The following is a 12,784-nucleotide window of genomic DNA, read 5'->3' as shown; positions in this document are numbered from 1 at the left end:
ACGGGGATTTGCGCGGGCCGTGGGAGGTTAGGTTTTAGTGGGTAGGCCTTCATGGCAGAAGGGAGTCCTACACTCGGAGAGTCTCGCAGTGAGGCTTAAATATCCCGGTCAGTGCATAAAGCATTTCCTCCTTCCACGAAACACAAAAAAAAAAAAAAAAAAAAAAAAACCTTAACTTTAACCTTAACTTTAACTTTAACTTTAACTTTAACTTTAACTTTAACTTTGGCTTTAACTTTAACTTTTTAACTTCCACTTTAACTTTAACTTTAACTTCCACTTTAACTTTAACTTTAACTTTAACTTTAACTTTAACCTTAACTTTAACTTTAACTTTAACTTTAACTTTGGCTTTAACTTTAACTTTTTAACTTCCACTTTAACTTTAACTTTAACTTTAACTTTAACTTTAACTTTAACTTTAACCTTACCTTTAACTTTAACTTTAACTTTAAATTTAACCTTAACTTTAACTTTAACATTAACTTTAACTTTAACTTTAACTTTAACTTTAACTTTAACTTTAACTTTAACCTTAACTTTAACTTTAACTTTAACTTTAACTTTAACTTCCACTTTTACTTTAACTTTAACTTTACCTTTAACTTCAACTTCAACTTTAACTTTAACTTTGACTTTAACTTTAACTTTAACTTTAACTTAACTTTAACTTTAACCTTAACTTTAACTTAAACTTTAACTTCCACTTTAACTTTAACTTTAACGTTAACTTTAACTATAACTTTAATTTTAACTTTAACTTTAATTTTAACTTTAACTTTAACTTTAAATTTAACTTTAACTTTAACTTTAATTTTAACTTGAACTTTAACTTTAACTTGAACTTTAATTTTAACTTTAACTTTAAATTTAACTTTAACTTTAACTTTAATTTTAACTTGAACTTTAACTTTAACTTGAACTTTAATTTTAACTTTAACTTTAACTTTAAATTTAACTTTAATTTTAACTTTAACTTTAACTTTAACTTTAACTTTAACTTTAACCTTAACTTTAACATTAACTTTGACTTTAACTTTAACTTTAACTTTACCTTTAACTTTAACTTTAACCTTAATTTTAACTTTAACTTAAACTTTAACTTTAACTTTGACTTTAACTTTAACTTTAACTTTAACTTTAACTTTAACTTTAACTTTAACTTTAACTTTTACTTTAACTTTAACTTTAACTTTAACTTTAACATTAACTTTAACTTTAACTTAAACTTGAACTTGAACTTTAACTTTAACTTTAACTTTAAATTTAACATTAACTTTAACTTTAACTTTAACTTAAACTTTAAATTTAACTTTAACTTTAACTTTAATTTTAACTTGAACTTTAACTTTAACTTGAACTTTAATTTTAACTTTAACTTTAAATTTAACTTTAATTTTAACTTTAACTTTAACTTTAACTGTAACTTTAACTTTAACTTTAACTTTAACTTTAACTTTAACCTTAACTTTAACTTTAACTTTGACTTTAACTTTAACTTTAACTTTACCTTTAACTTTAACTTTAACTTTAATTTTAACTTTAACTTGAACTTTAACTTTAACTTTAACTTTGACTTTAACTTTAACTTTAACTTTAACTTTAACTTTAACATTAACTTTAACTTTAACTTAAAATTGAACTTGAACTTTAACTTTAACTTTAAATTTAACTTTAACTTTAACTTTAACTTTAACTTTAACTTTAACTTTAACTTTAACTTTAACTTTAACTTTAACTTTAACTTTAACTTTAACTTTAACTTTAACTTTAACTTAAACTTGAACTTGAACTTTAACTTTAATTTTAACTTGAACTTTAACTGTAACTTTAACTTTAACTTTAACTTTAACTTTAACCTTAACTTTAACTTTAACTTGAACTTTGACTTTAACTTTAACTTTACCTTTAACTTTAACTTTAACTTTAACTTTAACTTTAACTTTAACTTTAACTTTAATTTTAACTTTAACTTTAACCTTAACTTTATCTTTATCTTTAACTTTAACTTTAACTTTGACTTTAACTTTAACTTTAACTTTACCTTTACCTTTAACTTTAACTTTAACTTTAACTTTAACTTTAACTTTAATTTTAACTTTAACTTTAACCTTAACTTTAACTTTAACTTTAACTTTAACTTTGAATTTAACTTTAACTTTAACTTTAATTTTAACTTTAAGTTTAACTTTAACTATAACTTTAACTTTAACTTTAACTTTAACTTTAACTTTAACTTTAACCTTAACTTTTACTTTAACTTTGACTTTAACTTTAACTTTAACTTTAACATTAATTTTAACTTTAACTTTTAATTTAATATTAACTTTAACTTTAACTTTAACTTTGACTTTAACTTTAACTTTATCTTTAACATTAACTTTAACTTTAACCCTAACATTAACTTTAACTTTAACTTGAACTTGAACTTTAACTTGAACTTTAACTTTAACTTTAACTTTAACTTTAATTTTAACTTTAAATTTAACATTAACTTTAACTTTAACTTTAACTGTAACTTTAACTTTAACTTTAACTTTAACTTTGACTTTAACTTTAACTTTAACTTTAACATTAAATTTAACTTTAACTTGAACTTAAACTTGAACTTTAACTTTAACTTTAACTTTAAATTTAACTTTAACTTTAACTTGAAATTTAACTTTAACTTGAACTTTAATTTTAACTTTAACTTTAACTTCAACTTTAAATTTAACTTTAATTTTAATTTTAAATTTAACTTTAACTTTAACTGTAACTTTAACTTTAACTTTAATTTTAACCTTAACTTTAACTTTAACTTTAACTTTAACTTTAACTTTAACTTTAACTTTAACTTTAACTTTAACTTTAACTTTAACTTTAACTTTAACTTTAACTTTAACTTTAACTTTAACCTTAACTTTAACTTTAACTTCCACTTTAAATTCAACTTTAACTTTAACTTTAACTTTAACTTCAACTTTAACTTTAACTTTAACTTTAACTTTAACTTTAACTTTAACTTTAACTTTAACTTTAACTTTAACTTTAACTTTAACTTTAACTTTAACTTTAACTTTAACTTTAACTTTAACTTTAACTTTAGCCTTAACTTTAACTTTAACTTTAACTTTAACTTTGACTTTAACTTTAATTTTAGCTTTACCTTTAACTTTAACTTTAACTTTAACTTTAATTTTAACTTTAACTATAACTTTAACCTTAACTTTAACTTTAACTTTGGCTTTAACTTTAACTTTAACTTTAACTTTAACCTTAACTTTAACTTTAACTTCCACTTTAATTTTAACTTTAACTTTAACTTTAACTTTAACTTTAACTTTAACTCTAACTTTAACTTTAACTTTAACTTCAACTTTAACTTTAACCTTAACTTTAACTTTAACTTTGGCTTTAACTTTAACTTTAACCTTAACTTTAGCTTTAACTTTAACCTTAACTTTAACTTTAACTTAAACTTTAACTTTAACTTTGGCTTTAACTTTAACTTTAACATTATTTGTACAATCATTGGCTTTGTACTTATATCCCGAGCATTTAAAACATCTCAATTACATGTTCGTAAGCGACGCAAGTGTCGCACTATATAAATCGCGAGATTTTTATTCCAAATTTTCATATTTAATAGCGCAGGGATGGGCCTATTTTCGGCTCCTAAATCAGTTTCAGTGCCAGCGAGTGCTAGGTGAGACGTTTGTGTTTACGGGAGTAAAAAAAAATACATTGGAAATATCGTACGCTTCGTCTAAAACGATATTCATCGCAAGAAGGTTGCGGAAACACTAAAAAACTGCATGAACCAATAAACAAATCCCGCATTAAAAAATTATAAATAAATAAATGTAAGGCGCGATAACCTCCGAAGAGATCTAAAGCCGAGCTTCTCTTCCAATTTGCGTCATGCTCCTCTTGATTTTCCCCTACAAATTGGCCGGACGGGACCTACATGTTTTATGCCGACTCCGAACGGCATCTGCAAGGCAGATGAGTTTTCACTGAGAGCTTTTCATGGCAGAAATACAATCGGAGCGCTTGCCAGACACTGCCGAGGGGCGACCCCGCTTAGAAAAATTTTCTTCTAATTGAAAAATCTTATTTCTAAAATGTTGATGTTGCTTTGCCCGGGAGTTGAACCCAGGGCATACGGTGTGATAGGCGGAGCACGCTACCATCACACCACGGTGGCCGCCAAAAAATTGGAGAGCAAAAAAATCACAGTTAGCTGTGAAATAAATATTTTCAGCGTGACGTCACGCTTTTGACAACATGTTTCATTGCAGTATTCAGACTTTATTCCAATCGGAGTATTTTGCTCCGCTCTTACACCCTACTACATGTTTTTCTCAAAGGTTTATTTGGGTCGAGTGGGTATCTAAATAGTATTACTGCCTAATATCTTTTGGTTGAAGTCTTCATTACATACGTATGGAAAGCTGATTTTTACAAATGAGACAGACATAAGACATGTTTTTTCACATTATACTTACATTTTTTGTACTTTTTTCGTACGGAATGAGAATAGAAGGAGTAAAATGTAAGAAAAAAATGTGTCCGGACGCGATCTGTAAATCCTGCCAAAATTCCACATACAGCACTTCTTGAAGTTTTGTACGAGTATAAAAGTGAAGTACGTTGAGTCAGTGAGGTCAACTAACCCTATTTTGCGAACCCAGTCGCCAATTGGGAGCACCAAGCGAGATTAAATCTTCCTCCAACTGTCTCTTCCAACTCAGTGAAGGTCTCCTCTTTCCTCTTCTTAAAAACTGCGGTTACTTTCTTTCTTTGCCGGAGCGCATTCTACCATCCGCATAACATGATCTAGCTAGCGAAGCTTTCTGTTTTTATTCGCTGCACTATCGTCATATCTGCGAAAAACTCATATAGTTCTTCATTATTGGATACAAAGGCCACGATGAGAGAAAGTACTTCGTCGTGTCCTCATTTACCGCAAGACCCACTTTTTTTGTTTCTTTATCTTATACCAACTCTTCGCCTCCATGTTTAAACAGCCCGGCGGGTATCCCGTCATTTCTTGGCACCTTGTGATTTTTAGCCGCGGTATTGCCATTCTCATTTCGCCATAGTTGGATGCCGGAGCGTGTTTTTCATCATCGGCGAACGGGGTATCGGGTTCGTCTTCCCCCGGACTCTGTACGTCAATTACCAGGTCGCCATTATCGTCCCCGGCCTTGAAACTTTCTGTCATTAAAAGAGCATAAAATTTGTATGGTAAACCGAAAATAATAAATAATATTTTTCGCGTTAAATATCCGGGGAGATAGAGCCCACTTTTCTTCCAGAATGTGGTGTGCTTATGGGAGCATTAATTAGTCATCCTACACCTTTTGGGCTGACTCCATGTGCATTTGATAAGGTAGATAACTTTTTTGCTGAGAAATATTTAATGGCAAAAACACAATCGAAGGGATTGTCAAGCCACCAAATCAATATGATGTTAGTTCGCCCGCTTTCAAAAAGGAGAAAAAAAACATCTGAAATTTTAATTTTTCTTCGGCGTAGTCGTTTACTCAGGTGACAGTTTTAAATACCCCGAACACTGGTAGCGAAATATGAGAGAAATGTAATAAATCGAAAAACTTCAAAAGCGCTACGTCATCAAACTTTTTTTCAAATTCGATTACAAATACAACAATTCCGAAATGCGGGATCTTGGCTCATTTGTTTATGAAAAAACTGAATGAAAATATTCTCTCTCAACCTCGAAAACCAATTCCGAAACTGTGTTGCAATAGTACGAAAAAAAAAACATAAATTTTTTGGCAAGAAATACGAAAAACGGAATAACCATACACTGACGTCGACTTTATATTAAGCAGCGCATTATTGACATTCATTTCGCCTTCACATACATTTAATTATATGCAAGCCGATTCATTTTGCAATATATATATGAAAGTATTTAAACAAGTATTTTCAAAGTACTAGCCTTAGAGGAAGTAGTAGTAGAAAAACCTACATGTTTCGTATATAATCGTGGGAAAACGAAACCCTTTTCAGGCTTTTTGGCAGGGTTGCCGTGAGCCTAGAAAGAAATGTAAAAAAAAATAAAAAAAGGTACCAATCGCATAAACAACGACTAATTTTACCAGTTTTATTATACACTAGGGCGGGTCGATTTAAAAATGGCTCATTGCTCTGTGAAAATCGTATTCTAGGGATCAAAATAAGAAACTTTGCCGAAGGAACCATACATCTAAAATGAATTCTGATGTCCCCCAATTTGGGTCGAACTTTTGGGTAGGGGCAAATTTTTAAAAATCCCACTTTGACCCATTTAGAGTGCTCCAATCGAGTCCAAATGTATGACCGACCCCACTAACTTTGGAGGCCCGACCCACCGATGCCAGTGGCACACCCCCTGGAACCCCCTGGGGGTTCTCCATACAAACATTTCAAAAAGGGCCGGTTTTGCACTTTACATGAAAAAATCAGCTAAATGGCTATGTTTTTTCTTTATTTTTATTTATTTATTTATAATAATATTTATTATTTATTTATAATAATATCTATTTTTTCTCTTAAGAAATTTATTTAGTCAGAACATATGTAAATGAAAAAATTAATTTATGTGAGTTATAGAAAAGAAACTAAAAAAGTACGTGTGGCACTCGGGGACTGCAATTATATTATTTATGCAACATTTTGTTTTCTTTGATATTAATTCAAGTTTTGTCTTTGATATTAATTCAAGTTAACCTTTTTAAGCGTGGTGACCGATAAGAAAACAAATTTTTTACTTTTATTGAATAAATGAAAAGTTAATATTTAACTTTCACTTTAACTTTAATTTTAACTTTATTTTTAACTTTAACTTTCACTTTAATTTTAACATTCACTTTAACTTTAACTTTATTTTTAACTTTAACTTTAACTCTACTTTATCTTTAACTTTAAGTTTAACTTTAGCTTTAACTTTAACTTTAACTGTAACTTTAACTTTAAATTTAACTTTAACTTTAACCTTAACTTTAGCTTTAACTTTGACTTTAACTTTAACTTTAACTTTAACTTTGACCTTAACTTTAACTTTGACTTTAACTTTAACTTTCATTTTAACTTTAACTTTAACTTGATTTTTAACTTTAACTTTAACTTTAACTTTAACATTCACTTTAATTTTAACTTTAACTTTAACATTACCTTTAACTTTAACTTTAACTTTAACTTTAACTTTAACTTTAACTTTAACTTTAACTTTAACTTTAACTTTAACATTAACTTTAACTTTAACTTTAACTTTAACTTTTACTTTAACTTTAACTTTAACTTTAACGTTAACTTTAACTTTAATTTTGACTTTGGCTTTAACTTTAACTTGAACTTGAACTTTAGCTTTAACTTTAACTTTAAATTTAACTTTAACTTTAACTTTAACTTGAAATTTAACTTTAACTTGAACTTTAATTTTAACTTTAACTTTATTTTTAACTTTAGCTTTCGCTTTAACTTTAACATTCACTTTAACTTTAACTTTAACTTCAACTTTAACTTTAACTTTAACTTTAAATTTAACGTTAACTTTAACTTTAACTTTAAATTTAACTTTAACTTGAACTTTAACTTTAACTTTAACTGTAACTTTAACTTTAACTTTAACTTTAACTTTAACTTTAACTTTAACTTTAACTTTAACTTTAACTTTAACTTTATTTTTAACTTTAACTTTCGCTTTAGCTTTAACATTCACTTTAACTTTAACTGCAACTTTAACTTTAAATTTAACGTTAACTTTAACTTTAACATTCACTTTAACTTTAACTTTAACTTTAACTTTAACTTTAATTTTAACTGTAACTTTAACTTTAACTTTAACTTTAACTTTAACTTTAACTTTAACCTTAACTTTAACTTTAACTTTGACTTTAACTTTAACTTTAACTTTAACCTTAACTTTAACTTTAACTTCCACTTTAACTTTAACTTTAACTTTAACTTCAACTTTAACTTTAACTTTAACTTTAACTTTAACTTTAACTTTAACTTTAACTTTAACTTTAACTTTAACTTTAACTTTAACTTTAACTTTAACTTTAACTTTAACTTTAACTTTAACCTTAACTTTAACTTTAACTTTGACTTTAACTTTAATTTTAAATTTACCTTTAACTTTAACTTTACCTTTAACTTTAACTTTAATTTTAACTTTAACTATAACTTTAACCTTAACTTTAACTTTAACTTTAACTTTGGCTTTAACTTTAACTTTAACTTTAACTTTAACCTTAACTTTAACTTTAACTTCCACTTTAACTTTAACTTTAACTTTAACTTTAACTTTAACTTTAACTTTAACTTTAACTTTAACCTTAACTTTAACTTTATTTTTAACTTTGGCTTTAACTTTAACTTTAACCTTAACTTTAACTTTAACTTTAACTTTAACTTTAACTTTAATTTTAACTTTAACTTTAACCTTAACTTTAACTTTAACTTAAGCTTTAACTTTAACTTTGGCTTTAACTTTAACTTTAAGTTTAACCTTAACTTTAAATTTAACTTTAACTTCCACTTTAACTTTAACTTTAACTTTAACTTCCACTTTAACTTTAACTTTAACTTTAACTTTCACTTTAACTTTAACCTTAACTTTAACATTAATTTTAAGTTTAACTTTAACTTTAACTTTAATTTTAACTTTAACTTTAACTTTAACCTTAACTTTAACTTTAACTTTAACTTTAACATTAACTTTAACTTTAATTTTAATTTTAACTTTAACTTTAACTTTAACTGTAACTTTAACTTTAACTTTTACTTTAACTTTAACTTTAACTTTAACCTTAACTTTAACTTTAACTTTGACTTTAACTTTAATTTTAACTTTACCTTTAACTTTAACTTTACCTTTAACTTTAACTTTAACTTTAACTTTAACTTTAACTTTAACTTTAACTTTAACCTTAACTTTGACTTTAACTTTGACTTTAACTTTAACTTTAACCTTAACTTTAACTTTAACTTCCACTTTAACTTTAACTTTAACTTTAACTTTAACTTTAACTTTAACTTCAACTTTAACTTTAACTTTAAATTTAACTTTAACTTTAACTTTAACTTTATCTTTAACTTTAACTTTAACCTTAACTTTAACTTTAACTTTAACTTGAACTTTGACTTTAACTTTAATTTTAACTTTACCTTTAACTTTAACTTTACCTTTAACTTTAACTTTAACTATAACTTTAATTTTAACTTTAACTTTAACTTTAGCTTTAACTTTAACTTTAACTTTGGCTGTAACTTTAACTTTAACTTTAACTTTAACTTTAACATTAACTTTAACTTTAACTTTAACCTTAAGTTTAACTTTAACTTTAACTTTAACTTTGACTTTAACTTTAACTTTAACTTTAACTTTACCTTTAACTTTAACTTTAACTTTACTTTAACTTTAACTTTAACTTTAACTTTAACATTAATTTTAACTTTAACTATAACTTTAACCTTAACTTTAACTTTTACTTTAACTTTAACTTTGACTTTAACTTTAACTTTAACTTTAACTTTAACTTTAACTTCAACTTTAACTTTAACTTTAACCTTAACTTTAACTTTAACTTTAACCTTAGCTTTAACTTTAACTTCCACTTTAACTTTAACTTTAACTTTAACTTTAACTTTAACTTTAACTTTAACTTTAACTTTAACTTTAACTTTAACTTTCACCCTAACTTTAACTTTAACATTAATTTTAACTTTAACTTTAACCTTAACTTTAACTTTAACTTTGACTTTAACTTTAACTTTAACTTTAACTTTACTTTTAACTTTAATTTTAACTTTAACTTTAACTTTAGATTTAACTTTAACTTTAAATTTAACTTTAACTTTAACTTTAACCTTAACTTTAAATTTAACTTTAACTTTAACTTTAACTTTGGCTATAACTTTGGCTATAACTTTAACTTTAACCTTAACTTTAACTTTAACTTTCACTTTAACTTTGACTTTAATTTTAATTTTAACTTTACCTTTAACTTTAACTTTACCTTTAACTTTAACTTTAACTTTGACTTTAACTTTAATTTTAACTTTACCTTTAACTTTAACTTTAACTTTGACTTTAACTTTAATTTTAACTTTACCTTTAACTTTACCTTTAACTTTAACTTTAACCTTAACTTTAACTTTAACCTTAAGTTTAACTTTGACTTTAACTTTAACCTTAACTTTAACTTTAACTCTAACTTTAACTTTAACTTTAACATTAACTTTAACTTTAATTTTAACTTTAACTTTGAATTTAACTTTAACTTTAACTTAACTTTAACTTTAACTTTAACTTTAACTTTAACTTTAACTTTAACTTTAACTTTAACTTTAACTTTTACTTTAACTTTAACTTCCACTTTAACTTTAACTTTAACTTTAACTTTAACTTTAACTTTAACTTTAACGTTAACTTTAACTTTAACCCTAACTTTAACTTTAACTTCCACTTTAACTTTAACCTTAACTTTAACCTTAACTTTGACTTTAACTTTAACTTTAACTTTGACTTTAACTTTAATTTTAACTTTACCTTTAACTTTAACTTTAACTTTAACTTTAACTTTAACTTTAACTTTAACTTTCACTTTAACCTTAACTTTAACTTTAACTTTGACTTTAACTTTAACTTTAACTTTAACTTTAACTTTAACCTTAACTTTAACTTTAACTTCCACTTTAACTTTAACTTTAACTTTAACTTTAACTTTAATTTTAACTTTAACTTTAACTTTAACTTTAATTTTAACCTTAACTTTAACTTTAACCTTAAGTTTAACTTTGACTTTAACTTTAACTTTAACCTTCACTTTAACTTTAACTTTAACATTAACTTTAACTTTAATTTTAACTTTGACTTTAACTTTAACTTTAACTTTAACTTTCCCTTTAACTTTAACTTTAACTTTAACATTAATTTTAACTTTAATTTTAACCTTAACTTTAACTTTAACCTTAAGTTTAACTTTGACTTTAACTTTAACTTTAACCTTCACTTTAACTTTAACTTTAACTTTAACATTAACTTTAACTTTAATTTTAAATTTAACTTTAACCTTAACATTAATTTTAACTTTAACTTTAACTTTAACATTAATTTTAACTTTAACTTTAACCTTAACTTTAACTTTAACTTTAACTTTGACTTTAACTTTAACTTTAACTTTAACTTTAACTTTAACTTTAACTTTCACTTTAACCTTAACTTTAACTTTAACTTTGACTTTAACTTTAACTTTAACTTTAACTTTAACTTTAACCTTAACTTTAACTTTAACTTCCACTTTAACTTTAACTTTAACTTTAACTTTAATTTTAACTTTAACTTTAACTTTAACTTTAATTTTAACCTTAACTTTAACTTTAACCTTAAGTTTAACTTTGACTTTAACTTTAACTTTAACCTTCACTTTAACTTTAACTTTAACATTAACTTTAACTTTAATTTTAACTTTGACTTTAACTTTAACTTTAACTTTAACTTTCCCTTTAACTTTAACTTTAACTTTAACATTAATTTTAACTTTAACTTTAACCTTAACTTTAACTTTGACTTTAACTTTAACTTTAACTTTAACTTTAACTTTAACTTTAACTTTAACTTTAACTTTAACTTTCACTTTAACCTTAACTTTAACTTTAACTTTGACTTTAACTTTAACTTTAACTTTAACTTTAACTTTAACTTTAACTTTAACCTTAACTTTAACTTTAACTTCCACTTTAACTTTAACTTTAACTTTAACTTTAACGTTAATTTTAACTTTAACTTTAACTTTAACTTTAATTTTAACCTTACCTTTAACTTTAACTTTGACTTTAACTTTAACTTTAACTTTACCTTTAACTTTAACTTTAACTTTAACTTTAAATTTAACTTTAACTTTAACTTTAACTTTAACTTTAACCTTAACTTTAGCTTTAACTTTAACTTTAACTTTGGCTTTAACTTTAGCTTTAACTTTAACCTTAACTTTAACTTTAACTTCCACGTTAACTTTAACTTTAACTTTAACTTCCACTTTAACTTTAACTTTAACTTTAACTTTAACTTTCACTTTAACTTTAACTTTAACTTTAACTTTAACTTTAACTTTAACTTTAACTGTAACTTTAACTTTAACATTAATTTTAACTTTAACTTTAATTTTAACTTTACCTTTAACTTTAACTTTACCTTTAACTTTAACTTTAACATTAATTTTAACTTTAACTTTGACTTTAACTTTAACTTTAACTTTAACTTTGACTTTAACTTGAACTTTAACTTTAACTTTAACTTTAATTTTATCTTTAACCTTAACTTTAACTTTGACTTTGACTTTAACTTTAATTTTAACTTTACCTTTAACTTTAACTTTACCTTTAACTTTAACTTTAACTTTAACTTTAACCTTAACTTTAACTTTAACCTTAAGTTTAACTTTGACTTTAACTTTAACTTTAACCTTAACTTTTGTTTACGCGGCGTAGGCTGCCACTCGCCCCATCTCTCTTTTGTACACACGTATATCCATGAATTTATATCTATTCCGTATCTTATACTGTATTTTATTATGGAATTGTATTATAGTGAATTACCCGCATAATCCATGAATTGTATTTACCCTTTAAATTCCCTATTGGGAACACTAATGGACGTGTGGCAGCCTCCACCGCGAAAATCCACCAAATTTAATTCGCCGCAAATGCAGGATGGCGATCTGGCATGATCGACATCTGTCAGAAAACCACCACCTTTTGGTTATTGAATATGTATGTATTATTATTG

At 24.7% G+C, this 12,784-nt stretch overlaps 1 protein-coding gene across 5 annotated transcripts in view; it reads right to left on the bottom strand.

Moving 5' to 3' along the window:
* tw (Protein O-mannosyl-transferase 2) overlaps positions 1 to 12,784 on the bottom strand; it is a 2,413,568-nt gene that overhangs the window by 1,718,909 nt on the left and 681,875 nt on the right. The window lies entirely within an intron of this gene.

The sequence above is a fragment of the Eurosta solidaginis genome, chromosome 1 (assembly GCF_040869045.1).
Source record: "Eurosta solidaginis isolate ZX-2024a chromosome 1, ASM4086904v1, whole genome shotgun sequence".
NCBI classification, from domain to species: Eukaryota; Metazoa; Arthropoda; class Insecta; order Diptera; family Tephritidae; genus Eurosta; species Eurosta solidaginis.
Note: the sequence above shows the minus strand (reverse complement) of the source record. Positions and strands in the feature narration are given on the sequence as shown.